Source organism: Pan troglodytes, chromosome 17, assembly GCF_028858775.2.
Source record: "Pan troglodytes isolate AG18354 chromosome 17, NHGRI_mPanTro3-v2.0_pri, whole genome shotgun sequence".
NCBI classification, from domain to species: Eukaryota; Metazoa; Chordata; class Mammalia; order Primates; family Hominidae; genus Pan; species Pan troglodytes.
In genome coordinates this window covers 58,598,025-58,625,214 of record NC_072415.2, presented here as the reverse complement: position 1 = coordinate 58,625,214, position 27,190 = coordinate 58,598,025, and the positions used below count along the sequence as shown (strand labels likewise).

Here is a 27,190-nt window from a genome sequence, read left to right as displayed (position 1 = left end):
GCAGTATAAATGACTGATAAGAGTGTCTGATAATAGTGTCAGGTATGACCCACATGCATACGCCCTCCCTGGCCCATGTGTCCATAAGCCCTTACCTACCCAGGACAACCTCAGTTTATATCTGTGTCCCAGCATGATTATCCATTGGAAAAAAAAAAAATTCACAGTCATCCGACTTCTGGCTGCCTTGGCACCCTTTTCATTCTCCTGACCCCATACTTACCACCTTACACTAGCGCAAGGCTATTCTGTCTTCCCCAGCAAGATGGGCAGATGGGCAGCAGGGACCCTGCCAGGCTTACCTCAATTCATCTCACCTCACTCCTAGAGCCAGACCCACTGCAGATACCATGTGTGTCCACTAAACTGAGGCAAAGGTTAACAGCTAAAAGGATTAAGGCAAATCAATAGAATGTGGGCAGAAGAAACCATTTTTAGAGGGAGAAGAGGAGAAACTGGGTGCTTTCTCGGAATCCCTGACCCTCATTATTGGCCTTGTCTGCACAGGGTCCTTCATGCCAGTGGCAGAGCACATCCAGGCACGTCCAGCCATCTGATGCAACCTTGCTGCAAAGGCAACGCATGCTCTTTATTACCCAATCTGCTGAATATGTGACCCACACAGATGCCAAGCACCAAGGAGATGGAGGAACAGAAAGACATTTTGCTTCCTGAGAGTGCCCAGGGTACTGTAGGTAGATACCGGAGACAGATAAACCGCATGCTGTAAAAAATACTTTGCTTGTAAACACCAGCCTGTTTGGTGACATACCAAGATGTGAATTCTCTAGCAGGTCACTTTCTTGATCTCATGGTTCAAACGTCTAAGTATCTCAGCAAATGCCCCAAGAGTGTGGGACAGGCCTGTGGGTTCCCAGCTACTGGTGAGATCATGATACTGCCTACCCCAGGGGAAGGCCCTATAAGGGAACAGCATGGGGAATGTGTCAGCCCCACCCACTCTGGATGGAACCACACACATTCTTTCTGAATCCCTTCAGGGCTCAATTGTCATAACTACAGTTAGGCATTACCGTATCTCTGCCTCTCTGTCTCCCTCAGAGAGGTTACTTTCATTTAGCGAGGCACACAGAGAGCGCCCAGCATTGTGCCTGGCATTTAACAGGCACTCAATAAACTCCCTGCACTCAATAAATTCCACACAGCTCCCTGCATGGGATTCCCAAGTTACTTACTTATAAGCTGAAATGTATTCTGGGCGTTGGAGGAAGGAACTTGCAGCAGGTGCTGCTGCGTCTCTCATGATCATCCGAAAAGCACCGAGCCAAAGCTTCTCAGAACTCCCCCATCACAGACTGCGCCTATGCAGCCGGCTCAGCTACCCTCACATCTATCTTCAAAAGCTGCCTCTGTGTGAAGTAAGTTAGGACAGAAGTTGGCTGGATTCTCACAGAATCTCAGCTTGACAAATGGAGGCCCTTCCAGCAGAAGCAAGCAGGATGGTGAAAGGTCTAGAAACCATCTCTCACAACAGCTGCAGGGGCCATGGGTGAAAACGGCCAGCCAGGAGGGTGGCCAGAGCTCAGTACAAGGCCTTTCCAGCTATAACATAAGGGAAGGCGCTGCCTCCAAGGCAATAAACTCCCGGCCACAAGCAGCACATTGGAACCAAGCGCTGCTGCAGTCAGGATTCCCACACCAGGTGGAGGGTTGACCAGATGACCTCTAAGATGTCTCCTGAGTTTGAAACTGTAGGAACTAAAGACTCTGAGCATGGGAAGACAATGTAGTGCCCAGTCTAGTGGACCAGTAGCAACTGCAATCTGCACAGGGCACCCTTAAGGGGACCCTGGAAAGAAACCTTATCTGTAAGAACCTGACCTGAGTATGCAGTAGGGAGAATGTTCTGGGCTTCCTAGACGGGGCTCATCTGAAGTTTTTTCCTAAGAGATGAAGCCTTGGATGGAACTGTCCTTCTCTGCCATCCTGCCCATGCCTCCCCGAGTTGTGCAGCTGTCTCCAAGGCCCTTTTAAAAGGTTCCTACCAAGGGGCACCTCTGCCCTTTCTTTTCTCACTGCTCCCTCACTTACCCTGCCCTGATCGCAAAGCATCTCCCAAGGTGGAGATTTAAGTCAGCAAAGGGCAAAGAGCCCCAGACTCTCCCCAGGCCCCTGATGCCCTAGAGCTCACAGTCAGGAAGACACTGGCCCCCAAGTCTTTACATGCTAATTTCTCTCTTGAGGGCCTCCTGGACCACATGTGTAGTGGACATTCAAAGCTCTAACAGGCCTGAGGTCTCACATTTCTAGGGAAGATTTTTCTCCACCTCACATCCAGGTCAAGACAAAAAGCAGCACACCCACTTTCCATGCCCCATGCGGACGGGCTGCTGTCTAGTCCATCCTTTCTCCCAGCATGCAAACTTTTACCAGGTCCTGTTCTAGGCAGGGCTCTTGATTCCTGGTATCATCTCTAGTCTCGGAGGAGATGCAGTCACGACTCAACCCCTTGGGCTTTGAGGCCAGGAACCACCCCTCAACACCCCTCCCAACCCCCAGGCCTAGACGAGCCTCAGCTGGAGCTCACCCTCCCCACTGCCTGAGATCCCTGGGGATTTCCCTTACATTCCATGAGCTTAGCTCTTCTTTGAAAGGACGCTAGCTACAGCTTACACAGCCTTTCTAGGTGCTCTGTCATTGGAAGGTTTTCAAGATTTTTACTCCACTGTGGTACTAAAAGTATTCTAAATCAGTCTTGGGATGCCCCTTTTGGACGTGCTTATGGAAACCTTCCCTGACTGACCTCCCACCCCAGACGACTAACTCTGGGTACATCCCTGCAGATCCACAAACATAGACTGAACACACACTTACAATGTGCCAGGCACTATTGTCAGTTCTGAGAATTTAAACATGCAAAGACTGGACGTTTGCCTAAAACACATCAGCTCTATAAAAATGAAGTATGGCAGGAACAGAGGGATCTGCAACACTCTATTTAATTTGCATTCCACTCTTCCCTGGGGTTGTTACAGCTTTTTAGTGGCTTCATATGTTCATATCTTCTCTCCCCAACAAAACTACCTGCTCCTGGAAGCAGGTTCCAGGGCTTCCCCACTCTGTACACTCCAAGGGGCTGGGACAGGGCTCTGCTCACTGTGGATGTTAAAAAGCGAAATGCCTCTCCCCTAACTCACTCTAATGCTTCCAGCTGAAACACGCTCTTGGCTGTCGCCGGATTCTGCCAGCTGGGCCTCCAGCATGACACAGCATCCCAGCCTGGCTTCCCTGACGACAGCGGCCGGCATGACAAAGGATTCTCTGACAATGGCAGGAAGAGGTCTGCTCTCATTGTCTACGGCAGCCCTCACCGTGGTTACGCTCAGTGGCCAATGCTTCCCCGCTCCCAGGGCTCAGCTTGGGCACACACTTCTGCGGCCTCTAGCTTGCACAGTGCATTGTCTGTAAGGCAGCACCACCCCACTATCCTACCAGCAATTCCAATTCAATACCGGAGCACTGAACTCACCATGATCTTCCCTCCCACCTCAACCCCAGCAGACCCTGCTCCAGCAACCAGAAGTTTGCACCTGAGTTAAGAGCTGCCGTCCATCTAGTCAGTGAGGCCACAAACCTGGGAGCCACTGAGATGATTCCCTTATCCCCCAAGTCTAAGTAATCACTGCGGACTTTACTCCCAACTAATTTTAATGTATGACCTTTGGTCCATCCTTAGATGCATGGCCCTTGTTCCAGGTCTCACCCCCTATGACCTGGATGCCGTGGAGAGCCTGTTACTGCCTCACCAGTCCCATGGCCGCCTGGCTCCCAGTCCTGTTCCCTTCCGATCCAAGCAAGGCTGTACACCTCTCTGATTAAAGTCCTTCCTCTATGCCTTACCTGCAGGCTAAAAGCCAAGGTCTGAAACCAGGCTTACAAAGCTCCTCCACTCTGAGCGCTGTCTGCATCTCCGCCTTTGCATTTGACCTCACTGCTTGCGATTCCTTCCTACACCCAGGCAGCCTCATGCCTCCACACCCTGCGCACGCCATGCCTTCTCCCTGAATGCCCTTCTCCCATCTCCTCTCCTGGCCAGTTCCTTTTCATCCATTAAGATTCAGCTCCTGAGCCGTCTCCTTTAGGAAACCCTCCCTGACATCTGAGGCCGGAGCAGGTGGCTGCCCCTTGTCTGTGCCGCTGTAAGGGCCTTGGGCTTCTCTCTACCTAGACTTCCCACATGACATTGAATGGAACTGTTTATGCATCTGTCTCTCCCACTAGAAAGCTGGCTGCTTGAAGGCAGGGGGCTGTACCTGTTCACTGTCATAGCCCCAGGGCCTAGCACAAAGACAGGCATAGAAAAGCAGCCCGACAACTACTGTGAAGCTCGCACCGACTGCAGGATGATCAAGTAAACCTCTTAGGTCTGTTCTACCCACCCCAAGCACCTAGTTGCCCCCTAACCATTTCTGGGCCATTGCCCCAGCCTAAAACCTCCTCCACCATTACCCAGGCCTACTCCCAAATTCACCTCATCCATGAAACCATCCCAAACTGGCTCCACTCTACAGATCGTTGCTATGGTAACTGCCTCCCATACTTTATCTCCCCTACCCCTTGGGTAAGTGAGCATTTGGGTCTGGCTCTGTGGCCGAATATGAGTGAACAGTAGGCATTAAGAAGCTCTGAGAAGTTCAAGGCTTTCTGTTCATCATAATGATGTCAGATAGCAAGCCACCTCAGCCCTGAGCACTGGACCTGAAGTCTGAAGTCAGGGTTCATATCCCTGCTCTACTGCTTACTCGTGACTTGGGCATGCCACTAACCATGAAGGCTCAGCTTCCTGCTCTGCAAAATGGGTATAACAACAACTGCCTCACAGGCTGATAACGATAACCACCTATTATAAAAGGCAGATGGGATAATTTGTGTGAAATAGTTTGCAAACTGTAAAGCCAAATCAAGTGCAGCGTATTAAAGTAGCCCCAGTGTCAACCAACCACTATTCAACCTTTCTGTCCTTCTCCCTACCAGTAGTTTTGTCCTTACTTGAGTCAGTTGAGAATCAAATGAAATCTGTAGATTCTCTTCCTAGAAAAGTACACACACATCCCAGCTTTGCAAACACTTCCAAAAGGTTCCTGAGGACCCTGCCTCAGGGCCAGAAAGCCACAGACCAAGCTTAAGAGCACTGTAGGACACCAAGACACCCTATATTTCCCAAATACAGACCTTCATTTGCTCATGAATGCCAAAGATGAAGATAAGGCAGGAAGGGCCAGTTGTGAAGGAAAGAGAAGTCAAATGAATTTCAGAGCTCTTCCCAGAACCAGAAGACAGGAGAGAAGATAAAGAGTTCTCACTCTTTGGGAAGTAAGAACCTAACTTTTTTCCAGAAAGCATTACGGTACATAGAGAGAAGATTGGATGAAATCTCAAATTCCAGGATTTTTTACCCACTCTGCTAAGGGCTCACCATGACCTTAGGCAAGTCATTCCACTTCCCTAGGCTTCAGGTCTTCACGTGAAGATCAGATCATCTTCAAAGTCCTCCCCAGCTCTGGGTGCCGGAGATCCAAGGATGTGTCTGTTCTCACCCCGTTGTGAACCACAGCTCTGGCCTTAATTCCAAAGTCAGAGGCAGGCTGAGAGCACGGTGCTAACACAGGGAGAAGGCCACCATTATAGCAAGGTTCTAAATTAAACCGCACACAGCGGGAGGCAGGGGCAAAAGAAAACCCAAACCTGAAAGGAAGCAGCTGAGCTCAGGGTGCCGGTGAGTCAGCAGTGAGGCCCAGAGGTAGACGCCCCCTCCCCCTGCCAAGCCAAGGACATCAAATGGGGCTGTGTTATCAGGTAAGTTATGCAGAAATGCCACCACGTGTGGAGAATTCTCAGAAACTGCAATTTGCCTGCATGTTTGTACCTCCTGTTCTCTATCTGGGCTCAGGATTCTCTCTCCAACCTAACCACCCATCTCCTGCCTCCTCCTTCATGACCTGAGCTGCAAACAACATAACCTTAAAACAAGGGCAATGGAGCCCAAAACAGAAATGAAATTAGAGGACAATATCTGGGACCAGACGGTGAGTTTGGGATTAGATAAAAAGCAGACTTGTATTAACACACCTACACAGACCTGTGAGGCAGAAACTCCTACACCCAGGCAGGGCCTGAGCGAGACCTTGACCAAAGCCACAGCCTGTCCCTGAGTCACAGCACATCTGAGCTGGGGCGGGACCACGGAGAACATCTCCTTAGCTCCGTGTCGCCAGAAACCTGTTGGTTGGCTTCAGGGTAATTTCCATCAGCTGCCTAACTTCCACAGAAGAACATACCTCTGGGCCCTCCCGGGAGGTTGCAAACAGCCTGAAGTTCAGGGTAACAAGGCTATCAAGGTGTTTTTTCCCCATCGCTTCCTTCTGCATTTGCTCTAGAATAAGAACTGGCATTTTGGGCCCCTTGAAACCAACATATGTGAAACTAAGTTCCAGGGTGACTGCTCTAAAATATTTATGATTTGTTCCCTCCTGTAGGCTGTGTTATTGCATTGCAACTTAACTATCTCTGCTCTACTATCTTTGTAGAGAAGCAGAGTATCTGGCCTAAGTGAGGCTGGTGCTTCATAAACATTTGCTGGACTTAATTAACATTTGTGAAGTTTTCTTTGTATGCACTTCTAGATACACAAACATGTAGGTGCCCAGTACATATTGAGTGAATGGTTAATTAATTGATTAGTTGGCTAAACTTAATAACCCTCCAGGCTGTCTGACAGCCTTCACATGCATGAATTCTGAGAAATCCATGCAGGCATGTATAAGTTCTTTGCTCCTTGAATTCAATAAAGACTCAATGAACACAGCCATACAAACATAGATAAGTGTTACATGAACAGGCATACCATATACATTTATTATATGCACATATGATTCTGGTAGAAACTGGATGTATCACAGCTGCTATCCATTCACCAACAGCAAATTATTAAATGCGTGGTAATAACAGCAATGCAGACTTCCGTTCTTTAGTGGCTGCTCTCATTAGGAATGGTTAACAAATCAAGAGTGTTTTGAGAAAGAATATGTGTCAGCATAATATACTCTATTTTTTAGCTTCAGTATTTCCTGAGGTGTCAAGAATCCATACTCAGAAAAAAAGTGGCCACTATTAATTAAATGCCATAAGCTGAGAAAAGGGGGAATGTGGCCCTTCCCCCACCCAGAGGCCTTATGCAAGCCACATTTTTGAGCCTCAGTGTGTTCATCCGTAAAATGGGGCTAATACTCTCCTACCTCACAGGACCCTCTTAACGCTATGATATCTGGCGGGGGCGGGGGGAGGTTCTGGGGGAAGAAAACCTGCCCTGTAAGGTCATACAAACATATTATTATTCTAGCAACCTGTTAATCACTGATGACACTGTGCCCTAGAATGTGTTACAAAATTGCTGCCTCTGAGCATCCATTATCCAGGACAGATACTTGACTCAGATGAGGTGATCTGTGTGTAAATCGAATCCTGTGTCAAACACTCAGAAGGAGTTTCCCCAGACAACCTGAGCGTGTCCTGGCCATCTTCTAGCGTCTGTTCGGTGCATTCTGTTCACGTATAATTGGGTTTTCTTGAAAGCCAGGCCATTTCCTCGCGCAGCCCGAGCCTGCTAGGAGCCTGGATTCCTGAGGTTTTCAGCCCAGACCGGGCCCTGGGCAGGAGGAACTGGGAACGGACAGCCGGCGGCCCCTCCCTGCGCTCTGGGCGGCTCCTTCCTCTCGGCCCCGGCTCCAGCAGCGGCGGCGCTCGCTCGCGCTGTGTCACTTTCGCCCTACGGAGGCTCTAGCCGCGGCCGAGCCGGCGGCTCCAGCGGCTTCCTCCTTGGTCGCGCGGGCCCCTGGACTGGGGGATAATCCTCGGGCCGCAGAGACACAGCGCCGGGCGGGCGGCGGCCTGGGCCGGGCTGGGGCGCGCTGGGCTTGGGCTCCCACTGTCCCCAGACTGAAGAGCCGGGGCTGCGGTTGGCAGTCGCTGACTCTCTCCCCGGTCTGCGAAGGCAGCGGCGGCGAGCGCGGGCACGCACACCCATAGAACGCCTCGGTGCGGGGTCACCCCAGCGTGGACTGGGGGCGGCGCAGCCAAACCAACCCCCCGCGCCGCCGGGTGGACCCCCAGTCTGCCGGGTCACGGGGCGTCGCGGACGCGGAGGGAGGGGCTGTGTGACTCCGGCCGCACAGCGGACCTGGGACTCCTGCACCGAAGACCAGCACACGCGACCCTACGGTCTTCCCCGGCCCACAGCCGCACGGTCCCCTCTCCAAGTAACTCGGGCGCGCGCGCGCGGGGACACACGACCCCGACTTAGACAAGGAGGGGGCTGGCGGGACCAGTCGCGCGGAGGATCGGGGCCCACGCTTGTCCCCACTACGCCGCGGTCTGCGGTCCCCGCCCCCCACACACACCGGAGCCGTGTGTACACACAAACAGCCGGGCGGGGGAGGCGACGCCTCACTCCTCGGGGTGGAGACGCACGCGGCGCCGCCAGTCAGCCCTCCCCTCTACACGCCGCACAGCCCGCGGTGCTCACACCCCCCAGCCCCAACCCTGAAAACTCCGCGGAACCAAACAGAGCCAACGCCGCCCAGATAACGGGCTCGGACCACCCCCCTCCCGATTGTCTTTTACCATCAATAGAGAAACACTCGGCTCAGGCGCGCGGTGTCCCGGACGCCCCCTCCGGCCACATCCAGGCACCGGCACGCGGCCCTCCGAGGCCCCAGACCTTCGCCGCAGCCCAAGCCATCGCTCCCCCGCCCGCCCTCCCCCATGACCGGCGCCCGGGACAGTTACCTGCTCGTCGTCCTGATGAACCCGAGCCGGAGCCCACCCCACGGCCTCTCGGGTCACTCGCCACCCTAGAGGTGGCTTTTCAGAGCCTGTCAAGTGAACCTCTCTCCGCCGGGCGTATCTATTCCCCAGGCCCGATTGCACCGCAGCGACAGGAATAATAAAAAAAGCCAACAGAACCACAACCGTTGGGAATAAGCAAAGGGGAGACCGCAACGGGTCCACCGATTTGGTTTCTTCCTCTGCTCCCATCCCCCGCTCTCCCCGCGGCCCGCGGGCTCACCGGGGACGCAGGGAGGGGGCTGCGCCCTGTCTAGACGACAGCCATCCACAGACATCCCCGAGCCCGCGGGGACGGGCGCGCACACTCACACACGCCCGCTGCCACAGACACAATCAGTCACCGGGGAAGGGAGGGGCGGCGTGGCGACACACTCTCGGGGTCCTTCCCGCAGCCCCGAGTGCCGCAGCCCCCGGCCCCCAAACGCCACCCCGAGACGGGCTCCCTACCTCGGCGGAGCGCGGTCTGAACAGCTGCAAGTTTGGCTGATACTAAACCAACTGCTCGATGCAGCAAATGCGGGCTTCAAAACAAAAGGGAGAGGAATCGCGCTCGCTCTTTTCCTCCTCCCAGGTCGGAACCCGGCACATGACAGCGGCTACACCGCGCAGCTCCAAAGCGAGCCGGGCTCCAGCCGTGCGTCCCCCAAGAGCCCCCCTTGGCGCCGGAGCTCCAGGGCCATGACACCCCGCGGGGCGGGGAACCCGGCAGGGAATGGGACAAACCCAGGGAGGGGGCGACACTGTGGAGTGCAGTTCCCCACCGAGGGGGAGGAGGGGATGGTAGATGGGTGCGGACACCCCGCTGGCCCAGGAGCAGGGAGGGGGGGAAGGGGGCTGATTGTTTGGGGCGGTTTTCCCGGATTTATCTATAAGCACGCCCACGTCACGCAGCCCTCCTCCCGGGTCCCCGAATCGATCAGCAAGCTGAGATGACTATAAGAGGAGGACGGGCGAGGAGATGCTCACCTCGGGGTTCCTCTGGCCGCCGCGCCAAGCCCGAGTCGGGGGTGGGGGAAGGGGGCAGGGAAGGGGAAGGGAGGGACGAGGCTCCGGAGAGCCGACTCCTGCCTCGAGTTCGGAGCGTCTCAGCTGCGGAGGGGATCGGGCGCCCCAGCGCACAGACCCAGCAGAGAGGGGAGGGAGGGAGGGAAGGGAAACAGGGAGGGAGGGGCGGGTAGGGGGGAGGGAGTAGAGGAAGGAAAAAAAATGATCCCTGATCTGACACAGGGAAAGAGAATGTAGGAGAGTGACGTTCAGGCCCCGCCCTCCCCTCCGGCCACGTGCAAAGACTTGAAAGGAAAGAGGGCGGCTGGAGGCCTGCTGGGTAATGTAGTTCGCCTTTCTTTTCCAGGATGGCGGGCCCTGGAGAGCGGGGTGGCCCCGGGACGCTCAGGATGTCGCCTTAGCTGCCAAGACAGCCCAGTCTAGCGACGCCAAAACCCGCCGCCCAGCGACCCCACGGCGCTGGCGCAGCCCTGGGTGGGGGCCCCTGCGGTGGGAGAACTGGGGGCTTAGGCGCAGTCCAGGCTTACAGGGAAACGTTGGTTTTAGAGTCCGAAAGGCTTTAAGGATGAGAACGTCCGTGCCGAAAGTGCAAAGTCTGTGCTAATGGCAGATAAAAAGGAGCTTTGTGTATGCACTGGGGGGCCCAAGTGGCGTGATTAATGCTGCACTAAATGCCACCGTCGGTTATTGAGATGCATATGTTATAATTAACATTTGAGCATCTCTGTGTCAGGGGCTGGCTGTTGTAATTAGATACGCACTTTGCAACCAATTAATTTTCCTTCGGCCAAGCTAAGGGCTGGGACGGGGTAGTTGGGAGAATTCAACGTAGTGGATAATTCAGTAATGACTTAACCAGATCACCAATGTTTTGGTTAAAACTGAGCTTGGCACAGAGAGGCCTTCAGGAGAAATACTGAATAAAATACTGTATGCCCCAACAGGGAAGGGGGCTAGAAATTCATTAGAGGAACTGTGTGATGCAGTATAAACTGCTGTAGAAACCCATTTATTCATTAGTTTATATTCACATTTAGTGAGCACTTTCCACAGACCAGGTGTGTCTAGGAATGCCAAGACAGGTAAGACTCACAGTCTCTGCGCTCAAGGAGCTCAGTCCAGTATTAGGGACTACAGTCATTGAAAGTATTATACAAGGGATAAGTCAGCGCTTAACACAAAGTGCTGTGAAATTCCCCCCACTACACAACCTGGAGCAGCCAACTGGATGGAGGGTGGGTGGGGTCTGGGAGAGGGTCAGGAAGACTTCCTGGAGGAAGTGATACTTGAGCAAAGAATTTCTAAGTTTTTTTTTTCTTTTTTTTTTTTTTCGAGACTGAGTCTCTCTTTGTTGCCCTGGCTGGAGTGCAGTGGCGTGATCTTGGCTCACTGCAAGCTCTGCCTCCCTGGTTCATGCCATTCTCCTGCCTCAGCCTCCCAAGTAGCTGGGACTTCAGGCGCCCGCCACCACACCTGGCCAATTTTTTTTTTTTTTTTTTTGTATTTTTAGTAGAGATGGGGTTTCACTGTGTTAGCCAGGATGGTCTCCATCTCCTGACCTCGTGATCCACCACCTGAGCTTCCTAAAGTGCTGTGATTACACTTTAATTGCTGTAATTGAGCCACCGTGCCCGGCAAGAATTTCTAAGATTTTTAACAAAGAGAGAGGAAAGGATAAGCACCTGATTAAGGTTAAAGGGTACAAAGGCTTCAGGTGAGAGAAGAGAGCTAATTCGAAAGGTCCCAGGCCTACAATCCCAGCAGTTTTGGAGCCTGAGGAGCTCAAGACCAGCCTGGGCAACATAGCATGATTCCTTCTCTACAAAAAATTTAAAAAATTAGCCATGGAGAGTGGCATGGGCCTTGAAGGATGGGTGGGATTTTGTTTTGTGTGGAGAACTTGTCTCCCGGGCTTGAGACACAAAACAGCATAGACATTCACATCCTATAGAACAACTCATTTGATTCTTGTACCAAAGGCCATGGTGGCTGTCATTCCCTCCCTTCAGGAGGGAGGCAACAGGCCCAGAGAGTTAAGCAACTCATGCCCAGCCATGATTTGGTACAGAGTGGGTACTAGAGGCCAGTTGTCTGGGCGGCAGGCAACCGTCGTCCACTCCGAAGGAACAGGTTTAAGCACACCTGACTCTTCCCGTTGGTTTGTCCTTCTTAGCATTTATGCCTCATTGGCTCAGCAGTGAGTTATTTGTATGCTTTAACATCTGGACAATTTCCTGGGTTTACAAAATATTATATAATAATACTGGAATATACACATTCAGCAAATTCCCATTTACTTACCCTGTTGTCATTGTTGGTTTTTACATATTGTGTGACAGGCATGCCACCTGCAAAGGAAATAAGAATAAAATTGTCTGGGTTTTGGCTTTGCTTTTGCTTAAATCGCACCCTCAGAGGTGAGGAGAGGCTAGAGGTTGAGCAACATGTGGAACGTGAAGCTTCCACGGAGAGCACACACCTCCGTTTGGGGTATGCACCTAGGGTGAGGGGGCAGTGGGAACCACAGGCTCTGGTGTCAGTGTGACCCCTGGGTTTGAATCCCAGGCATGATACATCCTGGCTCTGTGACCTTGGGCAGCTTACTTAACATTCATAAGGGATGACCTTGGGCCACTTACTCAACAACTTTTCTTGGCCTTGTGAGAACCAGTGGTGATCATGGGTTTATGCTGACTGTGTCACATGGAAAGTGCTCAAAGATGGCTGATGCCCTTTCTTGTCCTGAGTCTTTCTGGCCCTCAAAAATGATCCCTGAATTTTTCTTTCTGCAGACTCACACCAGCAGAGCTAGTAGTGCAGGAAGGTTTCCTGAGGGTGACACATCTTAATATGTGAAATCAGTTAGGTTTGTCTTCAAGGAACCTGGACCCAATTCTAACCTTCCCCTGCTCCTGGCCTAGCTCTCTTAACCCACATCAGCCAAAGTTCTTCATGCTCCTCTGCTCCCTACCCTGCTGCCCCACCTAATGCTGCCTCCTCTGGGCAGTGCCTGGGGCTTTGCACTGCTGCTGCCTGCCCACCCAAACTTCCCTCCTGTTTTCCACATCCTCAGTGCCTGGCTCTCTGCTCTACCTCCAGTCTAATAAACTGTCGTTAACATATAAGATATTCTTCTGATTCTCTCCTCTAACTCTGACACTTTTGTCTTCTTATTGAGCGCTCTCTTCAGTGGCCTCTGATGATGGGCATTTCAGGCTGGAATGGGGATCTTTGAGGGGAAGGCCTTGTAGATGCCTCAGACCAGAGTTCCCCCAGGTGGGAGGCCTGGGGCTTATGTGGCCCGTCGTCTGTTGTTCTTTCTCTGCTCTGGGATTGATTTCATGCCCAACCTGCAGGCTTGGGTCGGAAGAGCTGCTGGGTGCAGAGTGAAGGAACTGGAGATTCCTGAAGCAAATGACGCTAGCATTGGTTTAATTGTGACCGATTTTGAGTGGCCAGGAGTTGCCCTGTCTGCCTAGAAATGAAATGTCAGAATGTTTCTGTTTGTTTTAAGGAGTTGCTTCTCCTCATTCACACTTGCCTAATAGCAAAAAGTACTAGTTCTCCTTTCTTGCCATGACTTCTCTCCACCCACCTCCGTAGCCATAGCTGTTCCAGGGAAAAGTTACTGGTCAGTCCACACATTGACTGAAGGCCTGGTGGGAGCCTAGGTAGGTGCTGGGGGAGAGAAGCTACCTACCTTCAGGAGCTGAGACCAGGCTGATGCCCAGCAGATAACAGGAAAATGAATGAAGCGCTCCACTGTGTGAGAGTGATGTCAAATGAACTAAGAGTTCCCAGTCGGCTACAAGGATCAGAGAAGGCTTCTGGGAGGAAGGTGGGGCTACATCCACTTGTTACTTCCCACTGGGAGAAGGTCAGCAGTGGCCAAAATTCCTGTTATGCGGTGTTGGCCCAGGAGGCATTGCAGAACTAGTGACTTACTGTGGGAGCTAGAGTGGCTTCATCATGCAGTTTGGAGGCCACTGACAGTGCAGAAGGAAGGAAGTTGGTAGTCTAGTGTCTACGCTCTGTTACCGTGGTGTTGGCCTGGAGAGATAACAGCTTGATAGAACCAGGTGAAATTTCACCCATGCCTCATCTCACCTTCCACTACACAACCCCAAAGACCAACACCTGAAAGGCACATGCAAAGTGATCCCCTAAGATTGAAGTCGGTGGTGGAGAAGGGATGTGAATAGAGAACAATGAGCTTGAGAAAAGCAAAAGCAGAATATGAAATAAAGCAATTGAATATTTGTTGGGACAATGCTGTGCCTAAGACATGGCAAGGTACTCTGGGGAACACAGTGTGTGAAACGGGATCCCGGGTCCCACCTGCCCCTCTCCTGCTGTGTGACGTTTCCTGTCTCTGGGCCTCAGTTTCCACACCTGTAAAATGAGAAGGTTGGCCTCAATGATCTCTAAGATCTTCACCACACCTGAAATTCTCCCTTCAAGAATGTTATAATCTCACTGGCAAAAGAAGCAAGAAAATTAAGTAGCCAAAAGGAAGAATTTTAAGCTGTTTAATTCCAGCAGAGCAGGAAAGGTTTGTAATATTTGTTAAACAAAGCCCTGAAGTCCATGAGGGAATATAAAATAAGCAGATTTCCTTTTGCAAGATTTAAGGACATGGACTGATTCAATGTCAGCCTGTGAGTCATCAGACATTCCTCAAGTCTCCCAGAGTTCAAGGTCAGACCTCCTAAGTCGGTGGTGTGAGCACCACAGCCTTGTTCATGGTGAAGGCCTGGACAAAGATACACCCCACATCTCTGCAAGAGACAAGTTTCCTTGTTTGCCAGTCTACACTCTAAAAAAATGGGAGGGGCAGGCAGTGCTAATCACACCAGAGGTATACACCCGATCTATGGGATCTTGGGCTAGGCTGGACTTGAGTGGATGTGGCTCCATCAGAGGAACTGAGCCAATCAGAATTCCTCTTGTAAGAATCTGAAGTAAGAGGCTGAGAAACCTCTCTCTGCTCATTGGTGATGGCTGCTCAGGTCAAGGCTTGTGTTTTAGGTGGGTCGAGTGCAAGATAAGTAAGCAGAAGAAGTGAGTAGAGGGGGGAAAGAGGAGGGAGAGGGAAAGAGACATGTTTAGAGTAGCCTCAGTTCCTTACCTTTTCAGTTCTCCCTCACTGGGTGCTCTACTATGCCTCTCTTGGACTCCCGATACCTCTGCGATATCATTTGGATCTGTGTTCCCTCTGAATCTCATGTGGAATGGTAATCCTCAATGTTGGAGGTGGGGCCTGGTGGGACGTGGTTGGATCATGGAGGTGGATTTCTCATGAATGGTTTAGCACCATTCCGTTGGTGCTATCTTCACAATAGTGAGTGAGTTCATGTGAGATCTGGTCATTTAAAAGTATGTGGCACCTCCCCACCTCTGTCTCTCTCTCTCTCTCTCGCTTCTCCTTTCACCATGTTACTTGAAAGCTCTCATTTCACCTTGCACCATGAGTAAAACTTCCTGAGGCCTCCCCAGAAGCAGATGTCAGTGTTATGCTTCCTGTACATCCTGCAGAATCATAAGCCAATTAAACCTCTTTTCTTATAAATCACTTAGCGTTAGATATTTCTTTATAGCAATGCAAGAACAGCCTAATACACTCCATATTCTTGTAGTAATCCCCTTTAATTTGCGCTAGGTTGAGTGACTTCCGATCTTTGTAGTTTGAAGAGCCACATCTAGAACAGCCTGAAAGACAGGAAGTGCAGAGAGAGGAGTTAGGCCAATATGATCCCTCTAGCTGGGACGGTCCCCCTGCTGAAGATGCCCTTCCGTTTTCTATCCCAGGTGTCTCCCTCTTCAGTCAGTTTATAAATCCTGTCTGCTCAAGTCTTATTCTGAAATATCTGCAAAATAATTGCCCTTGAGCCTTCCAGGATCTCTAAGTCCCCTTTCAAAGAACAATAGCTACTGTATTAATTGAGCTATTACTATTTACAGAGCAACAAGCGAAACTTTTTTTGTGTGCTTTGTCTCACTTAGTTGGCAAAGCAACTTTTACAGTGGAACAAACTGAGACCGGAAGGGGTGAAGTAGCTTACCAAGGGGCACGCAGCCAGTGGGTAGGTGGTGGTCTACCCAGAGCTGTGGGCCTCAGAGCCAGTGAGTTAACTACGCCCCTCATCTCAAGACATTAGGATCTACCTTCTCTGAGTCCCTGGTGAGCACCTGTACTCCAGCTGCAGGAAATTTTGGAAACATCATTCTTCCTCAATGGTGCATTTATAATAAAGTGTTTTTTCTTTTAAATTGAGACTTCAGAGATGTGTATGTGTTCATTTATGTTAATGATTCAAAAGATCCTTTGCGCTTAGGGAAGTTTACTCTTTTTGCCTATTTTTGACATAAAAATAAATTTCAGTAAATATCACAATATTTTCTTCAGACATGCTGGTGGCTCATTTTGAGACACACATAGTAGGGGGTCCACATACTACATTCTGGATTTTGAGTGTTTGTCACATTCTCTAATTTTTTAATAAGAAAATGATTGCAGGAAATAATGAAGATGCATCACTAAATCTGAATGAGGTTCCATGCCTTTCTTGCCCTATTTATTACCCTGTATATTTTATGTTTTAAATTTTCTACATGTGATTTATCATGTGGAATTATAATAGCTGAGATGGCATTGCTTATGCATGTTTGCATGTTGCTTTTCTCATGTAATAAAATTAAACACATATTTTCTGTGTTATTAAAAACTCTTTATAGATAACATTAAAAAATTATTTAAATGATCCTTTATACCCTAGTATTTATTATATATAGCGCATTTGTTCAAAGTTGAATATGAATGACCAGCACACACAAAAGTGGGCATTAATTTAGGCTTACAGAACCTCACAGTTTAGTTCAGATGACATACACATTTTAAACAGAAATGGCAGTAAAAGATTAAAATCCAAGGTGTGCCATATGTGTAATATAGACAGAGTGATTGTTCAGGGAAAAGGCAACCCTTGTAAGCTAGAGCAGCAGAGAGACATCCAAGGGAGAAGTGGACCCGAGCCAGGCCTGAGTGTGATAGGATGGGACCAGGGCTGGAAAGGGGGCTTTCTCGGTGATAGGCAGGCAGGAGCTTAGAAGTGGGAACTCACATCGGGGAGGGGCTGAGCAATGGGGAGGAGGAGGCACGAAGTCCAGAAAGTTAGTTGTGTGTCATTGGTTCAAGACTGGACTCAGGAGGCAGACACCAGGATTTGCATCCTGCCTTCCCCTTTTATCACCACTTGACCTTGGGCAACTCTAAGCTTCCATTTCCTCTACAAAAGAGAGAAATAATAGAACATATCTCAGTAAGTCGTTATAAGGCTTAAAGGAGATGATGTATACAAGGCATTTCACACATAGTAAGGGCTTATAGTAACGCCAGGTTTTTTTTTTTTGGTTATTATTGTTGTTATTTTTGCTGTTACCCAAGTGATAGGCTGTGTGGGACCAGGAACAAAAGTTTTGACCAATTAGGACTTTATTCTATGACTCAAGAGGGTGAGATTAGATTTTGTTTTTCAGTTATAATTCGGGTAGACAGTAGAGTATGGCCCAGACTGTGGGAGCCACTCCCAGCCTGACCCAGACTGAGATCCAACACTGGCTTGTGCCCTAATCCCAGTAATCCTCATCCTCATCTTCAGCAGGGCCTCTGAGGGTTCAGTAGAGCTTGCAGAATCAGGATCTGTTCTCATGGTTCTTCATGAGCTGTCATTCTGTCCCTTTCTCACATGCAGATCCACTACCCTCACCCCACCTCTTTTTCCGTTTTGGCAAAATTATCAGATTTGTTTATACTCCACTCTTTCCAGAAATGACTCAAGACAGCTTTTTAAATTCTAAAATGTACCTACTAATATATAAAAATAGAAATTTACACAAAAGACACTTTGTAAGATGGTTATCCCTTTTACAAAAGAAGTAGCCATCATTTCTTTAAGTAGCAGCACGTCTGGTACATGCATTGTCAGACCTGATAGACCAAATTTTGCCTCATCAGCAGCTTTCTGGAATGTGTCTTCAGTATCAGTGTGGTTCACAGTATTACTCCCCATTATCACCTTCACAGGAGTCAGCTGATTTTCATCAAGTCTGGGACTTGAACAAAGGCAAAGGGTGTGTGAAGCCTTTGAATTTATTTTGTGCAGAGCTAGGTGATTGAATGGGATCTGCTCTAGAAAGCACCAAGCTGCCACTCGGTCAGGGAACCCTGCTTGGGAGAGGTGGCAGAGGAGGTTTTCAGAAAAACAAGGGAGGATGCCTATTAGCTGATGTGGACTGGGAGACCACCCAGGGGAAGGGAGCAGTGTAGGGGAAATGCCGGGCTGCTGTGCTCCCTGTGGGGCAGTGGCAGAGGTGGCAAGCCAGCTTGGGACCTCAGATTGCGCCACAGAAGAGAGGAGAGCTGCCTGGTGACAGTTCACCTGTCCTACCCCTAGAAGACAATTTTGGCTTGACACAGAGATAAGATGTGAAACATTCTCTCTTTGCTATATCCATATATTTCAGGACTTAGCAATCATGCCCTATGCTATAGTGAATATGTCCCAATGTATTATTTAACACATTTTTTTTTAACAAAAAGCATGTGTTGGGAACTTAATCCCTAATGCAACAGCGTTGGGGGGTAGGGCCTACTAGGAGGTGTTTAGGTCATGATGGCTCCACCCCGTAATGGATTAATGCTGATTATGAAAAGGCTTGAGTCTGTGAGTTTGATCTCTGGCTCATGTGTGCTGTCTTGTCCTTCCACCTTCCACTATGGGAAGACACAGCAAGAAGGTCCTTGCAAGATGTGGGCCCCTATACCTTAGACTTTCAGCCTCCAGAAAGGTAAGAAATACATATCTTCTCTTCTTTATAAATTACCCAGTCTCAGGTATTCTGTTATAGAAGCACAAAATGGACTAAGACAACCTTTCAGTGGGCATGTTGCTGTGGCAACCTTAAAGTCACTGGAGGGCATCTATAATTGGCAGAAAATGGTATGAATTTAGTTACAGGTTTTTTTTTTTTTCTGGGAGGAGTTTTTTAGTCTTAGGCTACTTAAAGTACTCACATGTGATCTTTTTGCCTGAGCAGACTAATAATCACCTCGCAATTTAATTACTAAGCCAGTACCAGTGAACTCTTCTCCTATCAATTGAGTTGTAATTTTTGAATACCAGCTTCTTGGACAGGGCCCATCTCTGGAAGCTGTGGTTACCCAGACACAAATCACAACCAGTGTTATGCTTTGTGAAACCAGTCGACTGTGGAGTCAGCTGGAGGGATCATTGACAAATGCAAGCATGTTCTGAGTGGCTCATCTGTCAGCTATGACAGGCATTCAGTTCTGCTAAAGAGTATTCTGGGTTGGCCACACTGTCACTTCTCCATTCCCTACAATCTTCTACCACTGGATGTGTTCCCATTTCCTAGGTATAGAAAACTCCTAATCATGGTGGTTATTTTATAATTTTAAAATAGTAAAAATCTTTTTATTTAAAAAAAATGGTAAAATACACGTGACATAAAATGTACCATCTTAAACATTTAATTGTATGCTTACTGCACACTTAAAATTGGCATTAGTAAATTCACACTGTTATGCTTCCATCACTAGCATTAATCAACAAAACTCTTCATCTTGCAAAACTAAAACTATGTGCTCACTAAAACACAATTCTCCATCCTCTTCTGTCGCCAGCTCCTAGAAACCACTAGTCTACATTTTGTTAATATGAATTTGGCTAATCTAAGTGCCTCATGTAAGTGGAATCATACAGTATTGGTCCTTTTGTGACTGGCTTACATCACTTAGCATAATGCCCTCAAGGTTATTCCCTGTTGTAGCACGTGTCAGAATTTCATTTCTTTTTAAGGCTGAATAATATTCCATTGCATGTATATACCACGTTTTGATTACCCACTTGTGCATGGATGGACACTTGGGTCACTTCCACTTTTTGACTGTTGTGAATCATGCTGTTACAAACGTGGGTGTACAAATACCCCTTTGAGTCCTCGCTTTCATTTCTTTTGAATATATACCCAGAAGGGAAATTGCTGGATTATATGGTAATTCTACTTTTAGTTTTTTGAGGAACTACCATACTGTTTTCCATAGTGGCTACACCATCTTACATTCCCACAACAGTGCACGAGTGTTCCAATTGCTCTGCTTCCTTGCCAATACTTGTTATTTTCCATTTATTTGTTTGCTTGTTTTGGATAGTGGCCATTCTAATGGGTGTGATGCAGTCATAGTTATTTTTTTAAGGGGAGGGCTTGTCTAACCTGAACGTTTAATGATAATACGACTTCGAAAAGCAATTATAATGGCTGACATTAATTGAACACATAACATAGACACTCTATGTTGCCACATTTGATCCTCAAGTCAACCCCATGAGTAATGTGCCATCATCATTCTCATTTTACAGATGAATAAACTGAGACCCAGAGAGTTTATATAATTTGTGATTTGAAGGTCACATAACCAGGTAATCATTCTGTACCATTGAATGTAGACACTGAGGAAGCTATAGGATTCCTCAGCACAGAACAAGACCTGCTTATTGGTGGATAAGACAACCTCTAGTAAGGCAGCTCTTTTCATGTATTTCTAAAATTTGGTGCCTTTCCTGGTGATGACAACAAACAACATTGAAGACAATGATGATGATGATGTTAAAAAAAAAAAAAAGGAATTGAATATAAGCAAACATTCAGCTCTAATCTCCATATGTAAAAAAAACCCTGAAATCCCCATTATTTGAATATTACATATTCATAGAGAACTAAATTAGAGGGTGATTATTCATATAATGGAATTATTTGCCTTATAGAAGGATTCACTGCATTATCCTCTGCTGTGACAAGCTTTCCCAGTTCATTTAAAATAGGAATTAATTTATAACAATGTGATGTATATATAGTTTTCCCCCAGAACACATCTACTGCTCAGCATGAAGCCAAATCAAGTCGCTAAAATGATTTTGATTACTGGATAATGATAATGGGGAATATTTGCTCACTTCAGCATTTGAGGATTCCAACTAGGACAGGATTTGTAGACCCAACTGTCAAACCACTATCCTTAATCTTGGTGGAATTATGAAGACCAGAAAAATGCCAAAAGACAGCGGGAACAGATCATTAAACAAAAAGTTTGCAAGCACTTACGAAGAAGTAATCATGTGGAGACTCCTTAACAGGACCTAAATAAAAAGACAAGCCAATCTTTTCTTATCATCGTAATGTTAATAGAAAATTAGAACACAGTCATATCTTTGTTATATATCTGACAATCTTGTCTGACCTCATGAAAAAAAGTAATGCTGATGGGTAAGAACGCATGACTAGACCAGCAGTTACTTCTGACTTTTTAGTGTGTTGGTGGAAGATTTCTGTCCAGCGAATCAGCACTCAGTAACACATTCCCACCCTATCAATTAGGAATTGCATTCAGCTGCTAATAACAGAGATCCAAATTACAGCGGCTTAAGGAAGATTTCTCTCCACATTAAGAAAAATGGTACGGCCATTTCGGAAGACAGTTTGGCAGCTTCTTACAGAACTAAACACACTCTTATCATACAATCTAGCAGTAGCTCTCCTTGGTACTCACCCAAATGAGTTGAAAACTTATGTCCACACAAAAACCTACACATAAATGTTTATAGCAGCTTTATTCATAATTGCCAAAGCTTGGAAACAACCAAGATGTCTTTCAATAGGTGAGTGGATAAACAAACTGTGGGACATTCAGACAATGGAAAATTATTTAGCGATGAAAAGAAATGAGTTATCAAGCTACAAAAAGACATGGAAGAATCTGAAATGCATGTTGCTAAGCAAAAGAAGCTAGTCTGAAAAGGCTACATACTGTACGATTCCAACTATATTACACTATGGAAAAGGCAGGGACAGTAAAAAGATCAGTGGTTGCCAGGGATTAGCAGGGAGAGAGGGATGAATAGGCAGAGGATTGTTAGGCAGTGACACTACTCTGTACAATACTATAATCGTGGATAAAAGTCATCATGCCTTCATCAAAACCCATAGAATCTACGCAAGAGTGAACCCTAAGGGAAACTGTGGATTTTAGTTCACAATAACATAACAATATTTGCTCATCAACTGTAATAAATGCACCACACTCATTCATGATGTCAATACTAGGGGAAACGGTGGGGGTGGTGTCGGGGATTTGGGAAGTCTGTACTCTCTGCTCAATTTTTTTGTAAACCTGAAACTGCTCATAAGTTTTAAAAAATCTATTAATTAAAAAATACAAAAAGCAAGACTGAGGAAGAAAAATGACCAGAGTTAGGCAGTCTCATGTTGGTGTGATGGCTGCATGGCCATCAGGGTCCCAGCTCCTCCCATCTTTCCATTTCACCTTCCCCAGTGTGTGGTTTCCGCTGTCAAAGTTTACTCATGGTCACAAAGTGGTGAGTTTGTGAAAGTGGGGACTTGGGCTTGGGCCATCTGAATATCCTGTAACAGCAGAAGGAGAGGGAGAAGGGCAAAGGGCCACCTAGTTTTCTACCAAGTCAGTCCCCTTAAAGAGATTTCTCAATTGAATACAGACTGCATATTAGATGATATTAAGGAATTATTGTTAATTTTGTTAGGTATGATATTAGCATTGTGGTTACGTTAAAAAAGAAAGTATCTCTTAGAGAGACACACTGAAATATATATGGGTGGAGATAATATAATGTCTGGTCTGTGCTTTAAAATAATCTAGAAAAAAAAAAGACAAGTGGAAGGACCGATGAAACAAGAATGGCAAATGTTGATTCCTGCCACATCAAGTTGACAGTTGATAGCTATAAAACTATGTGAAGAATACATAGAGGTTCTTGCACTATTTTCTGTACTTTTGTATATGTTTGGGCTTTTTTTATTATAAAAAGTAAAAAAAAAAAAAAAGATTAGGTGTAATGGTTCACACCTGCAATCCTAGTGCTTTGGGAGGCTGAGGTGGGAGGATTGCTTGAGGCTAGGAGTTTGAGACCCGCCCGGGCAACATAGTGAGACCTCATCTCTACAAAAATAAAAATAAACAATTAGCCAGGCATAGTTATACATGCCTGTGGTCCTAGCTTCTCTGGAGGCTGAGGCGGGAGGATCACTTGAGCCTGGGAGGTTGAGACTGCAGTGAGCCGTGATCACTTCACTGCATTTCAGCCTGGGCAGCAGAGTGAGATCCTGTCTCAAAACCAAAAAAGTTTAAAAAAAAATCTACACACACTTCACTGTCCATCCCTGTTTGCTGGGGAGAGGCTGGGAAATGGATTTTTACCTGGGCATTTGTCATATTCAAGAATGTGGAGTCCTGTTGGTGAGGAAGAAGGAGCATGGATATTTAGCAGGCAGCCAGCATGCCTGCCACACTCACTAAAGATAAGCCATCAAAAACTGCTGTTCTGACATAGCCTTCATATCAGATGGACCCTGCTCACCAAACCATATTTTCCTCATTATTGCCAGGACAGCCTATGGCTTGCCAGAATACTTAATCCTGCCCTCATTCCTACTACCTGGAATGTTCTCCCTGAGCCAGGATGCATTTCTTCCCTCTCTCCCACTCCTTCACTGGGCTTTACACCCCCTGTTTTTTTAGGACTCCACTCACAAGCTGCATCCTCCAAAAACTGCCTGCCTCCTCCCCAGCCCCACATGGTGTTAAACTCCCTCCTGGGCTCCCACATCTCCTGTGTTTGCCCCTGCAACAGTACTTATACCTCAAAGTGTGACATCCTTTTACTTATTTCCTTCCACCACCAAACTAAAAATCCCTGAGGACAAGTGCTAGGTCATCTGTGCCTCAGAACCCCCCATACCTGTCAGAGTACCTGAGACACAGCACAAAGTGAAACTCATGAACTGGATTACAGCACTTATCCTTGGAAGAACAACATCAACATCAATAGTCACTAGCCTTTCCTCACGTTTAATATGTGCCAAGTTTCATGCATGCATTATTTTATTGGATCCTCAGGAAACCCCTGTGTGATGTGTATTATCATTTCCATTTCACAAAAGAGAAAACCAAGGCTTGGAGAGATCATTAATGTGTGGGTTTTGTAAGAGGTGTGTCGTGGATTCCAACCTCCTTCCTGCACCAACCGCAAGTACCCATCACTCCCCTTGGCAGCAGCAGGCCCCATAAGGCAGCACAATAGACCCAGGAAGTATATGACCTTGGTGAGGGAGAATTTCCTTAGATGGTCATGGGGGCAGATCCTGGCATGCAGATGTGGCCCCGCCCCCTGAGTAAGAGCATAAAAGGGCAATTCCTGCCACACCAAGCAGGTCCTTCCACTTGTTGAATTCATCCCTCCGTGTGGTGCGTGGCGAGGTCTGTGGCGACCAGGATCAGTGACCACTGCATTCCAGGGACAGGCCTGTGAGGAGGCAAGGAGGCAGGAGGCTCACATGGGGCACAGACTCTCTTCCACACCTTTGCCCAGCTTGCCTCCTGGTTGGAGGTGGTGATCCCAGATGAGGGGCTCTCTGAGCCGTGGGTTTTGCCATTCAATCCTGCAAGTTCGCCCTGGTGCAGGGCTCACATGGATGGCAGTGCTTCAGTGCAGGGCTCAGATGTAAGGCAGATTCTATCGTCAGGTCCTTGTCATCCTCTGGCACATGCTTCCTAAAGGAAATGGATGGCAGACACCAAGGAGGTACTCTCTTCCGCTTCTCTCACTCTGAGGCGCCTCTGTTGACCAACACTGGTGATGGGGGAAAGGAAGAGGTAGCTGCAGGATCTCATGGTCTTACTACGTCCTGTCTTCAGTTTAATGTTCCAGCAATATCAAACAATCAGTTCTCCTACTGCCTTACACACACTTAATGGGATGGTTCTTGCCCCTGGTTGTCGTAAACCCTGGTTCACCTAGTTTCCTTTGGCTAAAATGCGATCCCCACCCCATCTCTAGCCCTCTGTTCATCTCACACTCAGTTGTCACTTCCTTCAGGAAGTCTTCTTGGGTTTCTTGCTCTGTACTCCCCAAAATACCCTGTCTGTATCTCTACATTGCAGTGGTAAGAATACTATGTAGGGGTTTTTTAAGGGTCTTCCTCCCAATAGATTATGAATCTTAACACCACACATTTGCTTTTTCGCCCTTCATATGCACAGCGCCATGCCAGCCAAAAGATATGTAGGTATTCAATAAATATCAATAATTATGCCTCACTTTTTAATTTTTATTTTTTATTATTTATTATACTTTAAGTTCTGGGATACATGTGCAGAACGTGCAGGTTTGTTACATAGGTATACATGTGCCATCGTGGTTTGCTGCACTTATCAACCCGTCATCTAGATTTTAAGCCCCACATGCATTCGGTATTTGTCCTAATGCTCTCCCTCCCCTTGCCCCCCAACCCCCAACAGGACCCGATGTGTGATGTTCCCCTCCCTGTGTCCATGTGTTCTCATTGTTCAATTCCCACTTATGAGTGAGAACATGCAGTGTTTGGTTTTCTATTCCTGTGTTAGTTTGCTGAGAATGATGGTTTCCAGCTTCAACCATGTCCTGCAAAGGACGTGAACTCATCCTTTTTTATGGCTGCATAGTATTCCATGGTGTATATGTGCCACATTTTCTTTATCCACTCTGTCATTGATGGGCATTTGGGTTGGTTCCAAGTCTTTGCTATTGTGAATAGTGCTGCAATAAACATACATGTGCATGTGTCTTTATAGTAGAATGATTTATAATCCTTTGGGTATATACCCAGTAATGGCGTTGCTGGGTCAAATGGTTTTTCTGGTTCTAGATCCTTGAGGAATCGCCACACTGTCTTCCACAATGGTTGAACTAATTTACACTCCCAGCAACAGTGTGAAAGCATTCCTATTTCTCCACATCCTCTCCAGTATCTGTTATTTCCTGACTTTTTATGATGGCCATTCTAACTGGCGTGAGATGGTATCTCATTGTGGTTTTGATTTGCATTTCTCTAATGACTGTGCCTCACTTTTATCTAGCAATTACCATGTACCAGGGAGCATGCTAAGAATATTACCTGCAGTATGTCTTTTTGTTGTTGTTGTTTGTTCTGAGACAGTGGATCGCTCTGTTGCCCAGCTGGAGAGCGTTGATATGATAATGGCTAACAGCAGCCTCAATCTCCTGGGCTCAAGTGATCTTCCCACCTCGGCTTTCCAAGTAGCTGGGACCACAGGTCGTTGCCACTATGCCCAGCTAATTTTTTAACTTTTTGTAGAGACAGAGTCTTGCCCAGGCTGGTCTTGAACTCCTGAGCTCGAGTAATTCTCCTGCCTCAGCCTCCCACAGTTCTGGGATTACGGGTGTCAGCCACCCCACCTGGCCTGCGGTACCTATTTTAATCTTCACTGCAACGCAAGGAGCTAGGCACCAATATTATCTTCATTTTACAGATGAGAAACCCAAGACTTGAAAAGATTAAATTACTTGCCCAAAGTAACTCAGGTAGTTAGGACTCAAAATCCAAGCATTAGGACACCATACTCTTAAATACTGCAGGATACACCCTCCTCTAAATACGTGTAGAATGTAGGGATAAGTGCTTTTCGTGAGCTGTATGTGCATTGCTAAAACTTAAGTGTTTCTAGGGGTGAAAAAGAGGGTGAAATAAAGCCCAGAGATTCACATTTGGAGGCCAGGAAATAGCTTATCTCCCAATATATTAGTGAATTCTATGAATATTTACAGCCTTGGGTTTCCTGTGAGCTCAGTACTGTGTTAATCCACGTGGGGAAGCAAAGCTAGACAAGAAGATGGTGTGTTTCCTGCCTTGAGGACTTGCCAGTGTGGCGGACACATGCAGTGACACAAGGGCAAGGACAGAGAACAGCTTGAGGTGGAGTCTGATGACCAGGGAGGACAGTCAGTGCTGCTGAGAGAGGACTTGAGTGGCTCTGGGTGAGGGGTGGTGGTCAGAAAGGAGTTCACAGAGCACAGAGCATAGAACGGTCTTTGATGACACCAAGACCTCCTGGCTTGGACTTCTCTGTAGGTCTTAACCAATGCTCCACGGAGTTGGCTGGAAGGCAACTCGTGTGATGCTGGATTTCTGCAGCAGTGCTCCCATCTTCATTTCTATGGCTAAAAAAGAAAGCTGGGGTTCTCTGGTTGGGTTGAGACAGGGAGGAAGGCTGTTTTTCCAGCCTGAAAGAGCTGCCTCTGTTGCCCCGTGTCCCTGTGACCTTCTGTGCTGTTTGGAGAAAGGAGGCTGTGTGAATCTCCCCATAATGGAGACTGAAGGGATGCTGGCTTTTGAAAGCCCTCACCTCTCCATTCTCTCCCTGGGGAAACTG

General features: G+C 47.6%; 1 protein-coding gene and 1 long non-coding RNA gene across 22 annotated transcripts in view; one reads left to right on the top strand and one right to left on the bottom strand.

Annotated features, from left to right (window-relative positions):
- The window catches only part of CTIF (cap binding complex dependent translation initiation factor), a 328,445-nt gene extending 318,300 nt beyond the window's left edge, over positions 1 to 10,145 (bottom strand). For 8 of the 21 annotated variants that reach the window (XR_010151920.1, XR_010151922.1, XR_010151921.1 and 5 more), the window contains exon 1: positions 9,832 to 10,116. The gene's annotated coding sequence lies outside the window, so the exon portion shown is untranslated. Of the gene's footprint in view, positions 1 to 8,805; positions 8,883 to 9,312; positions 9,387 to 9,831 lie in introns of those variants that run through there. The other 13 variants (XR_010151927.1, XR_010151928.1, XM_063795662.1 and 10 more) reach the window with 9 other exon arrangements.
- A 5-nt stretch (positions 10,146 to 10,150) lies between these two features.
- The window catches only part of LOC129137838 (uncharacterized), a 57,528-nt gene continuing 40,488 nt past the window's right edge, over positions 10,151 to 27,190 (top strand). The window contains exon 1 of the long non-coding RNA XR_008540656.2: positions 10,151 to 10,189. This is a non-coding gene — a long non-coding RNA (uncharacterized LOC129137838). The remainder of the gene's footprint in view (positions 10,190 to 27,190) is intronic.